Source organism: Heterocephalus glaber, unplaced genomic scaffold (assembly GCF_053883595.1).
Source record: "Heterocephalus glaber isolate CG9 unplaced genomic scaffold, H.glaber_assembly_v1.0 deba00001579, whole genome shotgun sequence".
NCBI lineage: Eukaryota > Metazoa > Chordata > Mammalia > Rodentia > Bathyergidae > Heterocephalus > Heterocephalus glaber.
The window spans coordinates 6726641-6745983 of NW_028258360.1; the positions used below are offsets into that span (position 1 = coordinate 6726641).

Genomic DNA, 19343 nt, shown 5'->3' on the forward strand with positions numbered 1-19343 from the left:
AAACAAAAGAAATGTCTTACAAACCCATAAAAGATAACCAGAAATAATTAGTTGTGGTATTGATTCAGCTGTGAAATGAAGAGTCAACCCCTTTGGAGGACAACACCTTCTGTCCTCCCTGTACAAATCTCCTTCCCCTCCCTGGAGATGTATTTGCTCCAATTAATCCTTAGAAGCCAATCTTTAGAACTCAGACTACTGATACAATATCTCCTGAATGCTTACAACTAAAAGCTTCCCTCCGCCCTTTTCTTTCTTGCCAGCCATGCTACTGAAAGATCTTTCCTAATGGGGAGTTTCTCCGAGAATCTGAAACAAGAGCTTCCTAATGAACATCCTCCTACAAGTGCTAACACTAACAACACACTCAGAAATCTCAGGCGTCTGAGCAGCCAAGCCCGCAGGCTCATTACAATATTAAAGCCCGAGAACAAAGCACTGCCTCTGAATCCTTCCAGGGCAGGGCTGTCCTCAGCCAGGGGAGCCCACCAGCCGAGATGACCAGCTGGCCAGGGTGCAGGAGCACAGATGAATCCCAACCCTGGCCGGGTGACAGTTTAGGAAATGTGCTGATGGAAGGTATTCATTTTCCCAAAGGTACATCAGGATAGTTATGAAGCAGCACAAAATATAACAGATTATAACGTAAGTTCGTATTAAAATGCAGTATGTTTTATGGCAGGAAAAATACATGTGGTACACAGCAGCTTGTCACTTTTGGGGGTACAATCGCAAAGATGTGCTTCCCCTCTACATACTTTTTTTTTAACTCTGATCCTTTAATAAGAACATACAACATTCATTCATTCATTCAAAAAGGTTTTTGGATAAAAAAACTAAACTGGTAAATGTGAATCATTGAAGATAAAATCTTTCTGTGAAGCAGAACGCCCCAAAAATGTGTACATTATGCAATGGCGACAACTTTAAAACATCCATGTGTGCACTGCTAAGAGGTCGCTGGAACTTCAACAAGTGGAGGTCACCCCGTTCGGGGGAGACACCGCCCGGCCCGGCAGGCGACCCTGGGGCACCTCCCAGCCCTCGCTGGCAGATCAGAATCTGTGGGCGAGGGTTCCAGTCCCCGCCCAGCGTGCACAGTGGTTGGGGTCCGCGGGTGCCCTGTTCCCCAGGAGGCTCACACGAAGCTCAGAAGCGCTCATCACTTCCTCACCTTCCTGAACTCTTCTTTCGCTTATGCTTATTTCTTGACCTTTTTAGGAAGCCTCACAGGCTCACAAGAACCAGGGCCAATTCCTGTCTGGAGCTTCCCACCCCACGCCAAATACTTTCTGTCCTAAAGCAGCTCCTTTCTTAGCTGGCAGAGATGCCATAAAAGTGTCAGGAGTGGCGGGACCAGCATTCCTACACGGCAGCTGCAGCCCGTGGCCCGGATGCCTCTACCTGCATCTGCTCAAACAAAGCTCACCCCACTTCTACCTCTCACCAACCCCTCCCAGGGCTCCCGGGCCTCAGAGAGAGGCTGCTCCCCAGCCAGGGGCTCATTCTCCTGCCCATCTATGTGTCGAGTTGTTGGAGGCCTACACCTGACCCCTCACGAGGTGCACACCTGGGCAGGTCTTACAGCTCACAGCCCCCAGAAGTCAGGCTTGCTGAGCCCTTTCTTCGTGGTTCCTTCAGTGGGGTCTTTTCTTTCCTGCTTTACTGAGGCCTGGCCGGGGGCTTCCCCCCCACCCCAGTGAGCTGCTGCTCATGACTCTCACCAGCCAATAAGGTCAAGAACACACTACCCCGTGTGCTGCCCACGGCCAACTATAACCAACTGTGGCAGAGAATGGAGAACTCCCGGGATCCCTCGAGCTTCCTAAAGCAACATGGCAGCAAACCACAGCAGTGTGGGCAGAGCCGCCACACAGCTTCGTGCCACGTGCTCTGTCTGACAGAAAACATGTCCGTGGAGATCACGAGGAATTTTCAGCCTCACTCCCTGAGGGCAGATGAGTCCCAAGTGTGTCTGACTCCATACTAAATGCCCAAGGGGCTGGCATACATAAAGAATACATTAAATAAAGAATAAAGAATACATTAGCTGGAAATAAAATATGAATGGACAAATGCAAGCTAATACTGATGCACATTTCAGTCAAATTAAGGGCCACACGCTTTCCAGATCATAGGCAGGATAGGAGCACTGAAGACAGCCATTTCGAGCAAGGTTGCGCCGAGGGGCCACGATGGGGCTACCTAGGACATCACCAGCCCCGCTTCCCACCCTCCCTCCGAGAGTCCTGTCCGTAGCCACCTCCAGAGCCACCAGTCCCAAAGGCCCTGAGCCAAGCACCTCAGTCGCCGACCTGCACCCCTGCACCACACCTGAGGAGGGAGCCGGCGGAGACACTGGTGTCCCGGGACAGGACAGGGACAATCCCTTCCCTGCACACTTCCAGTTGCATCAGCAACTAACCCTGGCTTAGGGAAACGTGTTTTCCCAAGTCAGGCTATTCCCAGATGAGCCCTGGAGGGAAGGGAAATCAAGGGAAGCCAAGGCACATGCAGGTGGGAGAGCTTCCGGGACAGCTCTGGGGAGATCAGCGCCATGCCCAAGTCCAGGGGCTTCTTCTGAAAGGACATCTGAGATCTCAGCTCCTGCGGGCAGCCACCTGGCGTCCGTGCTCTGCCCCAGAGCCAAGAGTCAAAGGTGAGGAAGAAGTAGGTCAACCATGAGGAGTTTGTGATTTACCTGCATGTGTCACACGGACTCCAGCAATTTATGCAAATAGCGAAATGTATATAAAAAGAAAATGGTAGCTGGGTGAAGTGGCCCACGCCTGTGATCCAGCTACTCTATGAGGGCTAGGTAGGAGGATCACAAGTTCAAAGCCAGCCTGGGCAACTTAGAGAGACCCAGCCTGAACCAGAACCAAAACCCAAACAAAGGCCTGGATATAGATCAACAGTCACAAAGCCCCCTTCAATCCAGAGACCAGGAGAAAACCAGCAAATGAAAAAGCGAAAAGTAAAAGACAAGGGACTGCTCCCTAATAATACCATTTAAAAAATGGAACAATGGGGTTTTGGGGGGGGGGGTACCAGGGGATCTAACTCGGGTCCTTGGCACTTTCGAGGCAGGTGGCGGAACCACTGAGCTAAATCCCAGGCCTGGAACAATGGGTTTTAATGGAACACTGTGAGTCCTGTATGTTATAATCAAGTCAGTAAACTTAGTTCTGTTTTTGAAGCCAAGAGCTTTCTATTTGGGTTTTATTACTTTTGAGGTTGCTCAGAGAACTTAGTAAGTCAGACTACACGCACCTCTACACCCTGAAGATTTCGTGGCATTTGATAATATACTTATCATATGTTGCTTTGCAAGTGTTAGAAAATTTGACAGGGGTGACAAAGGGATATTTTAAACCATTTCCTGGAGGATGTCAAATACAGAGTCCTTTGGGCTTGCTCGGTAAGGTGCATCGTGTAACCAAAAACAGCAGGGTGGAAAACCTCCTGTTACAACCCACAGCACACGAGGGAGGCTGAACATTGCCAAAAAGTCCTTAGAAGTGTCGTTTAACAAAGTGCTAATTATGAATCAAAAATCAAACTCCCAACAGTGCTTCGTGGTCTAGATCAGAGAGTGAACCGAGCCTCGCCATTGCTCTGGAGCCTGCTGGGCTGGGGATAGTTGTCTTATTTCCCCAAGGGCCCCAGGTCTTCCTCCTGGGCGGTGCACGCTTCCCCTGGGGCATCTCACAGGGAGCAGGGGCCCTCTGGGCAGAAACAGGCAACTCCCGTGTTTAGCCCCCTTACTCATTTGTCAGCAAGGCAACAGATGTCATGCCTTTGAACCAAACGCAGACAGAATAGAGCACAGAAAAAATAGAAATTGTACAGTAGAGTTTCCAAAGCTAACATGCCTTAGGTATTAGCATCTATTTTTACCTTTGGATTATCTATCATCACATTTAGCTTTTTAAAAGTTATACCTGCTACTAGACTCAATACTTCCACACTGAGCACGTCAGGTGATAAATCTAATAATCTAAATTAGACATTAATATTTTGTAATCTAAATTAGATCTCTAACAATTTAGACATTTCGACTTCATATCTCGCATTGTAAAAACTTTTATTGCCATTATGTGACACGATATTCCTTAGTGCAAACAGACTTGAACATCGCAGGATTAATGAGGTACAAGGCAGAAAGTTTTAACCCCCACGTGAACCCGGGCTGCTTTAAAACAATGGCGTCAGGCACTGGGAGCAAAGCCCGGTGCTTGTAGTCCAGGGGCCACCACCTGTGCCTTCCTGGACAGCAAGGTCCTCCTCGCACTGTGACGTCTGGTCTGGCTCCTTCTGTGTCCCAGTGTCCTGCTCACACTGCAGGACCAGGCAGCCCCACCAGCTCCGTCTCTGAACTACACTCAGTGCAGTCGGAGGACCCACAGGAAGCAGTGGACTCTCCACGCCCCGCTGCCCAGGCCTGCGCTGCAGAGCACAGCACATGCGCTTCAGGACAGACATCGCCAGACTTCACGGGTGTCTTCAGCTTGGCCTAAACCTTAGTCTAACCCAAAGATACACAAATCGCTGAGTGGCTGCTGGATGTGGGAGCAGCTGGTGACAATGCAAGTGGAGAACACGGCCGGGTGGCTGTGGGCGAGGAGGGCTCACAAGAAGGGAACGAACGCAGGACGAGCCAGTCACCGTGCAAACTGGGGCGAGCGAAGGACCAGAGGCAAAAGCGGCAAGATGACACAGAACAAAGATCGCAATAAAAAGGTGTGGACAGGATGTTGGGTTTCTGCACCCTAACAAAGAGCTAGGCAGGAGGATCCCAAGTTCAAGGCCAGCCTGGGCAACTTAGCAAGTGTCTCTCTCCCTCATATATAGATATGGATATACATATTGATATATAGATATATGGATATAGATATATGGATGGAGATGTATGTGTCTCAGTGTGAAGGTCCTGGGTTCAATCCCCAGTACCAGAAGAAAAACAAAATGAAACCGGGGCAGGCAAACTCTGCCACCAACCAGAGACTGACAACAGCACTTCCTGGATAATTCTGGGAGACACCTTCTTTTTACAGAGTCAGCTCAGACCCAGAGCTGCTGCTATCCAATGCCATCCCCAGAGAAGTTCACTGAAATGAAAGGTTTCCCATTTCCACACAGTCAGCACAGCATCAGCACCCAGGAAAGGGCCGTGTAGCTCAGGCTACCAGCAGGAGGCGAATCTTACCATACACGCTTGTCTCTGGGTACGCAAACAGGCAAGCGGAGGGGCCACAGGGTAAGTTTTTCTATCTGCACAAAGCGAGCAAAGGAAGACCCATAAGTGAATATACACTACATCCCACAGATCATTTTGTTTTTCCTTTCATTTCAGAATTCCATCATCCTCATCCTCCTCCTCCTCATCACTATCATGTACCTTGGAAGAACAAGGATATTTTGGTCAAGTCAGACCACCAGATGACGGTGTCCCCTGAGACTGACATCACGGTGACATCACAGCCATCCATTGTAGGCTGCTTGGCTAGGTGTCTATCACCATGTTCTCACGACAACGGAATGGCCTGAGATGAATTTTCCCAAACATCCCCATGGCCGGCCAAGGAGCCGCTGAGTGGTCGCTGTGAGTAGATGGCTTACTGCAGGTGACTTAGACACATAAATCCTGCGACTGGCCTTCCTGCTCACCGGGCTGACTATGGAGATCACCACGCTCAGCCCTACACACAGGGCTCTACCTGCAGCCCCTTTGGGCTGCTGGATGGATGCTGAGCCCAGAGGATTGATTTTTAGCTTTCTGTGGTTCCCAGAATTCTCTGCAATAAACATTCAAAGCTTTTCTGAGAAGATTGGGATATTATTTTTTAATGTGCAACTTCCAAAACAAACTGCGGCATCTTCTGGAACTGGCTTTCATAACTCGGATTTTTGAAAGAAGTATTTAAAATATTTAAGGCTTGTCGACTTTTTAATTTTTTGATGTAATTCCTTAGGAAGCAAATAAATGAAATATCATAGCCCCAGCTGTGACCAAGGTCATAAATCAGTTTCTGGGTCCACAAAAGCTGCAGCAACGTACAGTCTGTTTGTTCACATGAAGAAACAAGGCACAGGTGTAATTTATGCTTTTCCCTGGAAATTGACAAATCCGGAAGGTGGCTGGCATCTCAAGGAACATGAATCTCAACTTTGCAAAGCCTCGCCCTAGCAGTTAGCCAACCAGAAACCACACCATGTACCAAGTCTATTCCCATGCCAGCATTCTATATTTGGTGCACTGTGAGTTTATCACGTTTGGGGAAATGTACTTTTTCCATAAAACGCCTTTCGTTTTGCTTTAATGAAGTGACGCAGGCTCTGGGGAACAGAAGCCAGCGTGTGAGCGGGGTGGTCTGAAATCCAGAATGGGTGCATTGCAGCATGGCTGTGACTGTTGGTCCTTCTGGTCTGGTCGACCCTTACCGAGGATGCTCACGGCCCTGGCCATGCGTCCAGCCTCCAGGTCTCTCTGAAGCTAGAACGGCAACAGCGCAGAAGAGCAAGACTCCTTCCTGGGATCAGGTGTACCTGGGAATACAGTCATGGGCCTGTGAGTTTGACGGAACATCCCACAAACAACCAGGATGTTCAGTCTGGCATCACTTCCATCTAATGCGACAGTGCTGCCACTGCTAAGTAAGATGTTCCAGAAATGTTCCAAACAGAAGCATTTTGGGATAAAATGAATAAGTAAAAGTAGGGCCTCAAGATAGATACCAGCCATGTCTTCCACAGGAAACAGTTGGGAAACATTTTCCCGGATTTGTGGATAGCACTTTACTGCCCCCTTTTGCACTTTAACATCAGGACAGGTTTCTACACTGAGTTACTCTGAAACTGGAGAAATAGCGGGGTGTAGCTCTCCAGTGTCGGGTTCACACAGAACTAGGTTACCAGAGAGCACTGCGGAGAGCAACAAGTAATTACCTCGAAACTTCCAGTGAGCTCACCACTACCTCCTCAGTGGCTTCCAACCTCCAAGAAACAGGGTAGTAACTGGAAGTTTTAATGGACATTTTCTGCTCTAATTCGCATGTGTATGTGTTCTGGAACAAGCGACTGTTTTCATAGGTGCCCCTGCTTTCAGTTTTCTAAAACAAATATCATCTGCAACACGAACCTGATGTATTCAAGGACGAGAACAGAGGCCTAAAAGCAGGCTGTACAACTGGGGCCCTTCCAGTGTCGTAGAGGTGAGGGCGAGGAGTGGGTGTACATTTCACACTTCACACCAACCACAAGCAGAACCTTTTCAAGGGAAGAAAGATGAGAAGCGTAGAATTCGAATGCTGGGCGCCCACAGGAGCACAAACCAGTCGGGCAGCTCTGCCAGGGGAGGCTCTTTGGTGGCTCTGGTTCTGTGCACACGCGTGGGAGAAAGAACCAACCAGCTGCGCTCAGAAAAGTTTTATTTGACACAATCGAATCTGCGGTGCCTCAGCTCGCGGGTCCACTTCTTGCCCCAGTGACACCAATGTGCATTGGGCTAAGTCTGTGTGCACGGTGGATTCTCTTCTTCAAACTTATCTGCTTCCCTCTGTCAGTCTACAATTACCACTGGGTCAAAAGAATATTAAATTTCGCAGCCCACAGTGTTGTACAATGGAATGAAAACTGACCCCTTTTGATGTTAATCTTGTTTTTTATTTGTGATATAATGCTCAAAACACTAGGGGCTAAAGTATCCTTTAAAACACTAATCTCACAGTTTAAACATTTTTTTCCAGGAAAATAACACAAGTATTTATTACATTTTTATCCATAAATGATTTTCACTGTCATGAAAACCCCCAATCCACAGGACACTTGTATAACAGAAGGAGCTAGACAATGTATCTTAGACTCGTATGTTCATTAACAAGTCAAACTTTAAATGTTGCGACGCACACGTGGGATTGTTCCCCTTTCCCAACTAACAGAGGCTAGTTAAATCTCGAGGAGATCAGAAACGAAAATCAAAAATCAACAGCCTGCCTCTAAACAAAAACAGACTGTCTATGGGATTGGTCTGGGGCCCCTTACACACCCCAAAACAGCCCCTCCCACAAAAGCTCCCATGGACTCTGTAGTGCACTAAGGCAAAATCTGGGGGCCAAGGGCAAAGCTGGGGTGCTAGGGTACAGAGAAACAGGAAGTGGGGTGACCTCAAATGCCAACCCTGCCCTGCTGGCTAGACAACCACCCCGGCTCCACAGTTGAAACTGGGATTTCATAACCCTCAGCGCCGAGAGACAGCAGGCTGCTTTCCCAACTGTAATTTGCTTGCACCTGTACAGTCTTGTTCCCAGCCATGCTCTCAGCAAGAGGCTATAAAGGAAGGTGGAACTCGTGTTACCTACAAAGAGGCCCGGAAGGGAAGAGGGTGTCCCACAGAAGGACATTCAAAGGGCATCTGCAGCCGGCTCTGCGTTGTTTCAGGTCCCTTTGCTCATTTGCTCAAGTGGGAAACATCAGAGGAAAAGCCGCATGTCCAGCCGCATGTCCCACCCCCCCAGACACGGGGACTGAAGCAGCTCCCCGGGCCCGTGCTGGGCCCTGGACCTTCAGCTCCCCGGGCCCGTGCTGAGCCCTGGACCTTTCCTCCCAGGCCTGGGTGCCTATCATCCTGCTCACCACCTCGCACTGTTTTAGAAATCTAAAGAATCTGGCTGTTTAGAAAAACAATTCATGGTGTCTGCTTGGTGGGGTACAGGCTGCCCCAGCTCTGGCCTGGGACCCTCCCCACATAGCGCTGTGCATGGGTGCTCTGCAATGACAGAGGAAGATGTTCCATGAAAGCAGAGACGATTCCCTTATTCCTCTCTGGACACAAGAAGGGGTCTCCTGGCCAGGCGAGCACGAGGAGCTGCGGTCCCAACACAGTTATAAGGCTGCTCTGCTGCAACTGCTGTACCGGCCACGCACTGGTGTGACCAGACAGGTCCTCCTTCCCAGGCCCCAGGAGGGCCAGCCCCAGGTCTGCCAGGGCGGAGGACTGGGGACCTGGTCCCGCCCCCTCCCAGCCCTACCAGACTGCTGCCATCCGAGGCCACAAAAGCGACTGGACTATTGACTTCATACGAATCCCCCCAAGCGTGTCTCTTACAGAACGTGAAGCTCACCGCAGCTCTCTGGACAGCAGCTTTATTTCCCACTCAGTCTCCACACACAGCCTGCAATCACCTTGACCAAAACCCTAAAAAACGCCCCTGGAGTTAAATGCCCTAAGTTCTTCCAACAGGCTGCCCCGAGCTAAGCTGCAGGGAACTGGGCTGGGGGAAGGGGAGAGGCCACAGCAAGAGGGTGCAAGTTCTCAAAGAAATGAAGGTTTCCTTGAGAAGAGTCCTCTGGCCAGCTGCTTGGTCTGCAGGTAAGCATTTGACCAGCTGGCAACAGTGCAAACCAGGCGGCACTGTGAAGCCAGGAGGCTCCAGGCCCACTGATACCGCACGCCCGCCCGGCTTCCTTAAACAAAGTGCTCCAAACTTGCAGAACATCAAAAGCCAGATGGGCTGTGCTGAATGAATCCACAGGCACGAAGCCAGATCCCCAGTTCGCTGTAGAGATAGGCCTGGACTTGATTTGAGTCTACTCAGCTCTGACAAGCTGGAAGCTGGCACCGATCCCAAAATCCGAAATAAAATGGCATTTAATTGTGACTAGACTCTAAAAAAGATGTCATGCTATCTCCTCAGCCTGACACACACTCAGCGAACCAAATGCAACTCTCCCCCAAAATCTGACCTCTTTCTCCCAGAAAGGACCCATTGTTTAAATTTTCAAGAGGAAAATGTTCATAGTGAAAGGAATAATACCCAGTAAGTGCAATGATAGTACGTACTGCGAAAACAGCCTACTCAACCTTTAAGTGGGCTGCTGCTCATTCCGATTTCAGTGGAAATGACTCTGTCAGACCAGAGTCAAAAGCTCCTACAAGGCCACGGCCACCGTAGAAAGTGACTCTAAGGACAGGCAAGGAGAGTCACACCCACACCTCTCCCCATTCTCCCATCTGTACCAGTCTGCGCAAGCTCACACTTCCTTCACACTCTCAATTCCTAAGGACCCCCTGCAGCCGCGTGAGCAGGCAAGGCCAAGTGGAGAGGTGCAGAGTACTCGGATTCAAATCCCCTTCTCAGCTACGTGTCTCTGGCTAAGCTGACTGACCACCTCGGCCTCAGCTCCCCCTTCTGTATTAAGGGGGACAGCAAGAGCACTCATGGCTGCTATGATGACTTGATCTAACACGATTTGTCCTCAACAAGCATCTGCCCAGCAGTCAGAATGGCAGGTGGCTCATAGCAAGCGGCAGCACCAGCAGCTGCTGTCATCCAGACCACATCCAGCAGGAATGGAGGCTTCTGGAAGAGGAACAACACAGAGAACGCTATGCCCTCCACCACAGGCTGAATTCAGGATCCACTCAGAAGCCCAACCTCTTCTTTTACCCTTTCTGAGAAGGTGGGCTAGAAGCCCTACTCCGAATGTATAATAGCCACACATGAGTGTCCGGGGTTATACATATTCAAAGAACACACAGGGGCAGAGAAGCAGAGGAGAGAGGTACTGGGTAGCAGACAGGAAATTAAAAGGTGTTTTAAAGAGCAGAAAGTCCAAGTTGGGCAGGTAAACAAAATAAAACATAACACCAGGGCTTACCGGTGAGAGTGTTATGCTATAGTCTTTATTAATGGAGTATTTTCATTTTCTCTTTGTACATGGAGGGCAAACCAAACCACAACCACCTACAGATATTCAATTAATTTTTATTAATAATGGCCGAGTTTTGGTTCCTTGTGCCAAGCACAGAGCTATTCTCTTTAAAGACAATCAATCCTGACCACAATTTCATTGCTCTTTCATTCAACACTGTTACATTACTGCCCCATTTTAGAGCTGGGAAAACTGAGTGACAATAAGGAGACTGCTCCCAAAATTAACATCAGTGGCTAACGTGGGACTGGCTCACAGGAACGAATTCCGAAGCAGGTGCTTGGGGACTCACGCAGCCCTTGGCCTGTGTCCTTACCACACGGAGTCACCTACCTCTCCACTACCACTCTGAAAAGCAGTGGTGCTCAGGGTCCTCACGTTACCAATGAGCTTGTGACCCGCGGGACCCACTGTCCCATTGGGCCCTGTCCGGGTGGTGTCGCCAGATGAGGGCTGGAAGCTACAGGCAGGCGCAGCCCTGGGCCCACATAGACCGCTCTGGCTGCTCACAGAAATGACCGGGGCTGCTTAGAGAGGCTTCTGTCTCCCGCCTCCTTTCTCCTGCCCTAGGCTGCTTCCCTAACTATCCCCCTCCCAGGGTGAACACCTTCTGCCTTCCTGAGGGGGCCGTTGGGGGCTCTCTCGGAATGTGATGCTTCCCTGGGGCTTCGATCTGAGAGTAGAGACCCGTCAGCCCTGTATTCCCAGAACTTGGTAACCAGCCTAATAGTTACACACGCTTGCTGAATGAATTATCCACCACCAATGACCCTCGTGCCCCCTGTGAAAAGGATGGAACCAGGGAGCACAAGCCCGGGACCACAGATTGCCACGGAAGTCCTGGTCCAGCCTCTGAAGGGTGCGAGGGCCCAACCACGGGCTGTTTTCCCAAACAGGCTAATCCGGGCCTAAGTTCTCTAAGTGCACCTGGCATCTCCTGGAGCCTGTTAGGAATGTCAAGTTTCCCAGCCCCACCTGAGGCTGCAGAAATCCAGAAAATCCAGAGCCGAAGCCCGGGGGCAGTTGCAGGGCTCTAAGTCCCGAGGCTGGAGGGCAGGCTCTGCAGCACGTGACCAGTGACGTCCCTGAGGGGCGGAGCCACAGCGGGCATAGGGAGTCCCAGAAACGAAGCCAGGAAGCTGCCTGGCTTTGCAGACAGGGAGGGTGGGGACTTGGGTAGGAAGCAGGACCTGCAGTGTGAACCTGAGGTATTTAACTCCAGCGTGCCCTGGGAGTACAGAGGGAAGGCTTAAAGGCATCACATTTGATCTACACTGTAAAGGGAGAACACGTCTAGGGGAAATCTTGAATTTTATGAGCAGTCCTTCATGGTGATGAGCTATTTCCCCTCAGAAAGGGGGCACTGGAAGCCCACAAGAGCTTATTTTGATCTAAAATACACCCATGAAATCCTGCCGGTAGCTAAGTGAAAAGTGGCACCTTCCAACTTCTTCTTAGATGCACTGCGGGCCTGACAGGAACAAGATCTGCCCTGCCCCATCCGATCACTGGGCCCTTCTCATTCAGAGCAGAATCGCACACAATGGGACATAGCAAGCCAGCCCGAACAGTGGAAGAGAAGGGCCAAAATGCGGTACTTTTGGGGGGCTGCACAATAAAGCTATGCCTCAGGCCCACTAGCTATAGAACCTGAGTGGCTGGACAAGGTCACTTGAAAGACACCCCGACTCCAAAGTGGGGAAGCCCACGGTACGCACACGGCTGAGTGGACAAGCAGCACCAAGCTGTCCCCAAACTACACACTTGCCAAGCGAGCTGATGCCTTAGGCCCGTCAGTAATCAGTCACTTCCCAACACACACAAACTGTACACCCTGTGGGTTTCTGAAATCTGCATAGCACTCATACTTATTCTGGGGAGAGATGGGAGTGGTATCCATGAAAAGCACAAATTAATGGCTCAGTAGCAACAGGGACTTCACTAGCAAGTCCTAGAAGAGCGATACAAATACTATAATTAAAATTGGATGCAACTGAATTTAAATGGGGAAGATAAACTGGATTGTTTCATCGTTCTCTATCGAATCTATTTATAGCCCTCTGGAAAAGGATGTTTTCGCAGTGTGGCAGAGCACCAGCATGCTCACAGGGCGCTGAGCGGCCCCCACCCAAGCTCCTCGCTATCCAGGCCCCACCACTGCCAATTTGTTCTTCGCATTTTGTTTAGAGACTTACTCTGGGGAGAAGCAACTGGTTCTTCTTTACTGGAGCTTTTTCCTACAATCTTTTTTAAAAAATTTGAAATCAGCAAGTCTGTACTCACCAGCCACAGAAAGGCCTGGACTCCAAGTACACACGTGAAATTATACATGGGAAGTACAAGTCTAGAGCCACGGCTGGGTCACAGAAATGGGTTCACCTGGTATTCGGTGTGCACGGAAACATCCCAGGGATCCCCCGTTCCTGTGAGCAGTGTGCTGGTCCCCCCAGCCCTGTCACACCGCTGGAATTTGCTCGCACAGGTGGACCACAAAGCTAACTGTGGGGTGGCACTTAGTAAACACAGGGTAGGGCTTCCTTGAATCATTTCTTTAATCACTTTAACCCTGCTCCTAGGAGAAAGCTGGAGGCCAGGGCAATTCAGCCCCCTCTTTTGTCATTTGCCTGCCATAAATATGCGCCAGTCTGCATCTGAAAAGCTGAAGGGGCCGCAAGCTTGCTGGACGTTTATCATGCTCTGTTCCCTGTTAACAGGCAAATAGTTTAGCTGAATGGGCCATTAGCAATCATTGTCAGATGGTGAATGCTAGGTGCTAGGATGTGACCAGCTTGTAAAATAGGGGGTGTCCCTTCTTCTCTTTGATGAATCTAGACAAATGCAGTGGATCTTTTGATACCGACCAACGAATGACAGTTACGCAGGTAGAGAGCTGGGACCAAGCATGGGAGGTCGGTGGCCAAGCATTCCAAACTGTTTTTACCGTAGGAAACCAACTGAGTCATGACTATAGCAATCCTCTGTAGTCACAGAGTAGAATTCCCTACAGAAAAGCAGGCGACAGACACTGTGTCCGTATCCCACAACACAGGGTCGAGTCATCTGAGAATCAGGAACTAAGCCAGGGAAATGGGTCTGATGTAGAATATTTAAGATCTCGTGACAATCAATCAGGCACCTACAGAAGCAGAAGTCCAGAGGCCTTGTGTTGCTGTGTGAAGACGCAGCACTTAGTTCCCCTTTGCAAAATGTACCCCAGATCACCTCTATCAAGAGGGGCCCCTGGCAGGGGCGTGTGTGTGTGTGTGTGTGTGTGTGTGTGTGTGTGTGTGTGTGTGTGTGTCTGCGGACTTCAGTATTTCCTTGTGTCTCCAAAGTTCCTGAAGAAACCCTGGGACCTTTCTGGAAGGCCCAGTGGGAGGCAACAAAGCAAATATTTCCTTCCTGGCTTGACCCAGTTGCATGGTCATCTGCCTGTGGCCCAGCCATGGGCTCAATGGCTTATTTTGTTTAATGACTATGGTGGAAAGTGTGGAAGGCAGGAACAGAAGTCTAGCTTGTTTGCAAGGCTGTTGGCGATCCAGGACAATAAGGTCAACAGCACGGGGCTGTTTTTGTTTATAACTTCAAACAGGGCAGGACTGTCACTTTAATAATCCTAAAATTTACACTAAAGGAGCCCGCCCATCAACTCAGAGGTTACAACTCACATTTACAGCAAAGTAGCATCCAAGCCTGATGGTTTTGACCCCACAGTGGATGAATTAACTGGAATTAAAAATTAAATGCCCCCCAAGATCCTTGAAATGTGCCCCTCCCCTGTAGGAGGGACAACACTCAGTGAGGAGGGGGGGACAGCAGTGTTTACATTCACTCCCAGGCTCTGACATGCAGCAGGTCTGAGGGAGCCAGGGGATCAAAGCCCTGTTTTCTTTTCAGCTCACCCCCCTCCTCTACCTATCCCCTGGGTTCTCAATGGCTGCCCAGCAGGTCCCTGCCTGAAGTCCCAATAGATGAAGGCCTCGACCGCCAAGTGCAGTTAATCCCACAGAAAGGCCTCCACTGTCAGGCCAGGAGTTCAGAAGGAAAGGGCTTCCTGGCCCTGCTGACTGCCGCGATCGGAGGTTTTAATCAGCGTCCTTCTCCAACTCTGAAAAGGCCGTCAATGGAACCTACCTTGGCCATATTATCCTCCACCAATGAGCAAGAACTGAGCGGCTTTTCTTCGCAGCCCCAGCCATCCCAGACCACAAGTGGAGCTTTCATATGTCCTAATCCGAGTTTCCAAGTCTGTGTGGGCACATAATACCCAACAGCCTGGAGCAAGGGCCCAAGCCTCACACGCTTTTCAGAGACGTGTCATTTCTAACATCAAGCTAATCTATATGTTGCCATGGCTTCCCCCTTTATCTGCCTTTACATCTTATGAACTGCATGGATTTACCACATTATTTTTATCTGAAAGAAGAAAATGGTGGTGTTATTGCCATACAATCAGATTACTGCCACTAGTTTCTCTATGCCTTTTTACCATACTTCAATCAAAAGGGATCAGTTTCTTTATGCTCTGCCCTTGATTCACATTACATCTGTAAAGACCTAGTCTGGGTTGTAATCCCCTTATTAACTATGACCAGGGTTGATTTGCCTAAAAATAAAAGCAAATTGTGTCAGACCCTTTCACTTTGTTTTTGATTCGGAACTACAAAATGGATTACTAAAGAAATCTTCAGAGTTCACACGGCTGGTATAGTGCTGAATTTAAAATGAGAATTAAACAAGTTAAACAGGGGAGCCATGTCAACGGTTTACATTTTCCATCATGGGAGAAGGGCTGAATTGCTTATGTCTTTGTATTCTTTGGCTTTATAGAGACAATGAAGCCACAGGAGTTTTTCCAAGCTGTTCGGAACATGTCCCATTTGCTACCCTTCCTTCTTTGTTGTTCTGATTCTCCCCAGCCCCTTCTCATTCCCCCCTTCAAAGAGAGGGCAGGCCCCTCCCTGAAAGAGCTCATTCCCTCCTAGCAGCTTATACTTCTATGGGTTCTGCATATTTTAATCAAAATATTTTAAACAGTTGAACACTCCTCTTTAAGGCTCTGCCCCGCTACACAAAGGGTGAGCTCATAAGCAAATCTATGAAGATGTATAATAAGTGACCTGAAAAACAGGTTCTTTATGTCCGTGGCAAAGAGAGGCAGAGGTTAGACAGGAGGGCCATTTTAATCATCCTTCCTAGAAGAGGCCTTCTTTGAGTCTCATTTGCGATGAAATCTGCTAAGTTTTCATAAAATGTCAGAGAAGCGTCTTTCCTAAAACACGTTGTGCAGGGGTCTGCAGCTGCCACCGCCTGCTCCCTGCCACTCCCATCCGGTGTCGCGTCACAGTGGTCACACTGAGACCCCAATCACTTCCATCAGGAGAAGGCACTGGCACGAGGCTCAGTTAGGACTCAAACCCAGGGCACAGCCGGGAGCGACCAGAAACGTTTCCGAGGAAGCCAAGGGAGCAAGGCTGGCCTCCTCTGGACAGGTGAGCGGCTTCAGGACAGCTACAGAAATACTCCCCGTGTCCTTCAGCCTAGTGCAGGCAGGCCATTCTGGCCTGCAGTTCTGAGGGTCTCTAATTCACCTGCCCTCAGACTTTGAGTCCCGAACCTTTAGGAAGGTTGGAGTCATCTGCATTTCTTTACATCCCCGGGACAAATGTCAACAGCTCCGCTTTGTGAAAGGTTTAGACCAAGGGCCTCACAAAGCCTCGGAACCCCAGCTCCGGCTCCAGGCTGGCAGCCCTGAAGGCAGAAGTAAGAAGCGCAGTCCTGAGACTCCCGAAGCCTAAGCAAACTCTCCTCTGGGAAGCAGCGGACGACGCTGAGCTATCGCTGAGGCTCTGTCTTTGTGCTCTGCCCGGCTCAGTTCTCGGCGGAACAAGACAGTCCATTGCCTACGGTTTATCATCCTGACAAAACGTGAGGAATGTGGACGCGAGGGCCCTGACAATCCCACCCCGTGCTCAGTGCTTCTTTTCTCTCCATACTAAAACCCACAAGATTAACCCAAACGCACGCTGCGGAGCACAGTTCAAGGGGCTGTTCAATCAGGGCTGAATGTGCATTTGTTTACCTACAAAAATAAGAATTTCAGGCACAATGGAAGGCAGGCTGGCGCGTATATGTTCCTGAATGGGCTGTTTAAACAGCACTATCCATTGTAGTTTATTTTATCAATCTGACAGGCCGGTATTTATTCAGCGCCCGACTGGGGTGAGACCCGTGTATTACAGGTTATCTGGATATTATCCAGCCATTCTTTTGTAGCAAGTCAATCATTATGAAGAATTCGGTATTATGCAGGGGAGGAATTAAATGGGAAAGCGAAATACTTTGTTGAGTAACCGGTGTGGGATGCTTAGGGGGCAGCGACCCTGGACACAAGAAATGAATGCGAGCCTGAAATTCTGTCAGCGAATCTCTGTAGAGTACCAGACCGGTGCAGCTTTGCTCGCCCTAAATGAAATTAATTTAAAAGCACAGCCTGCAATTCTGTTTTGGCAAAAGCAGGCTCGGGTAAAAAAAAAAAAAAAAAGTTCTGCTGAAACGTTAATTAGAAATGGAAGCTGGGCTTTGCTGTTTTCCCTGAACTGGAAAAAAAAAAAATTGAGCCGCACAGTGCCGGGCTCCAGAAACGCGAGAAACCTGCCAGGTCGGCAGCGCTTGGGGCCCGGAACTTCTCCGGGGTTGTCACGCAGCCCTCGGGGACGGGGCCCAGACACGGCGGCTGCAGTGGTGGCGGAGACGTGGCATTTACCGAGGGTTCTCCGGCCCTGTGCGGGTCGCCCACCTGCTGAAAGGCCGGCCTCCGAGGAAACCAACCTAATTGCCGAGGGCGGCTGCAGTAGCAACGCACTGCTCCCCACCGGAGGCCCAGGAGGGCAAAGTCGGGGGCATCGACTGCGCCCGCCACGCCGTACGCGGACCGCAGCCTCTCCTGGAAGCGCGTGTGCGGCCGCCCGAGGCAGCAGGCCCGGCTCCGCGCGGGTTACCCTTCCCGCTCTCACCACAGAACCGCGCTGCAGGCACCCACAGGAGCCTCCAGCCTGCGGCCGGCCGGCCGGCGCCCTCCCGGGGCGGAGCGGGTGCAGGACGACTCCGCCTGGGCCCGAGGCGGGCCGCGCGCGGCACCCTGAGGGATTTTTTCGCACGGGCCGGCCGGAGGCCAGGGCGCAGGGGCGCGGTTGAGTCCGGCCCGGCTGGAGAAGGCCTGCTCCGGGGCTGGGGCACCTCCGACACAGACCGCCCAGACACGCGGGAACCAAGGCTCCTGAACGCTGGCGCCCACGCCGAGCCGCGCGCCCGAGGGGCTGCGGGACGTCTCCCAGGCGCCGGACGGGGCCCACGCGAGGTCTGGCCGGCGGGCGGCACTGGGGGCGGGGCGGGCGCATCCCGCGGGTCCCAGCGCCCTCTGTCGGGCGCCGCGCGGCAGGTCCCTCCCGGGCCTCTCGCTCCGGGGTCGCCGCAGAGCTGCCACCGCCGGCCCCGCGAACGCAGCCCTAGGCTGACGAGCAAATGCCACGCGAGATCGGGTCCCGCGGGAGGAGGCTGCAGGACGTCCCTTGGGGATCTGTGCGGGGCCTGAAAGTGCCACTTTGGGGCCGAGGCGCAGGACGTTTGCGCCCTTCGGCGGGGGACCTGGGTTCAGGCGTAGGTAAAGCTGAAATCTGCCCCTTTGCGAGAGCAGACACCGCCGGCCAAGTCGGGCGCGATTTCCAAGCCAGCCTCTCGGCCCTGTGCTCTCCCAATCCCTGCCCCGCTCGCTCAGCCTCAGCTACGCCACTGATTTTGTCTCGGGTCTCAGAACAGTGCTGCAGAAACGCCCGAAATCCGCTCCTGAGGAGCGCCTGGGAACTAGGGGCTGCGCGATGGCCCCAGCGCGGTCCGCCGATCTCCTACATTCTGCCCGTGCACCGCGCCCGCACGGACTTACCCTCCCCAGGCCCGGGCCTCTCTCTGCTCCGCCGTTCGCTACGATCGAGTCTGACCCCGGACCCCGTTCCTACCCAGGGCCCCAGGGCCGAAGGCTGCGCGCCAGCGTCGGCTCGGCAGAGCCCTGGGCTTTTGCGGAAGGCGTCCTCAAAACGGGGGCCGCGCAGAGCTCGAGGCCGCTGGATCGTGCTCGCAGGGAGAGGCCGCCGCGCCGAAAGGCCTCGGCTAGGACCCCACAGCCGCCCCGAGGGCTCGTACCCAGTTCTCCCGCAGCTGGGCGACTCCACGCGCAGCCTCCCGCGGCCCCGATCCGGCCCCGCTCCCCTCCGGTGGGTGCGCCCCCTCCCCTCCCGGGACCCCAAGCCGCGGCGCCCGCCCTCCAGCTCGCGCCCCTCGAGCGCAGCGTCTCCGGGTCTCCGGGTCTTGGGGCCACGGGCGCCCACCCAGTGCGTGTCCGCGTGCCGCGTCCAGGGAAAGCAGCGAGGTTCGGGCCGGGCCGCCGCCGGGGGCGTCGCGCACCGTGGAGCGCCTGGGGAGGGGGCGCGGAGGTCGACCGCTCCGGTCAGTGGCGGGCGGGAACCGTGGGGGTCGGGTCCCAGCTGCGCTCCGTCCCGCCCCGCGCCCCGCGGGCCGAGCCGTGCTCCCGCCCGGACCTGGGGCAGGGATCGAGGGCGCTCGCGAACGCCACT

The 19343-nt window shown here is 52.0% G+C and overlaps 1 protein-coding gene across 2 annotated transcripts in view; it reads right to left on the reverse strand.

The window, feature by feature from the left end:
• Efnb2 (ephrin B2) overlaps window positions 1-19343 on the reverse strand; it is a 44172-nt gene that overhangs the window by 24174 nt on the left and 655 nt on the right. Inside the window, exon 1 of one of the 2 annotated variants that reach the window (XR_015443821.1) lies at window positions 5210-19340. The exons of the other annotated variant lie outside the window; for it this stretch is intronic. The gene's annotated coding sequence lies outside the window, so the exon portion shown is untranslated. Of the gene's footprint in view, window positions 1-5209; window positions 19341-19343 lie in introns of those variants that run through there. 2 annotated transcript variants of the gene reach the window in all.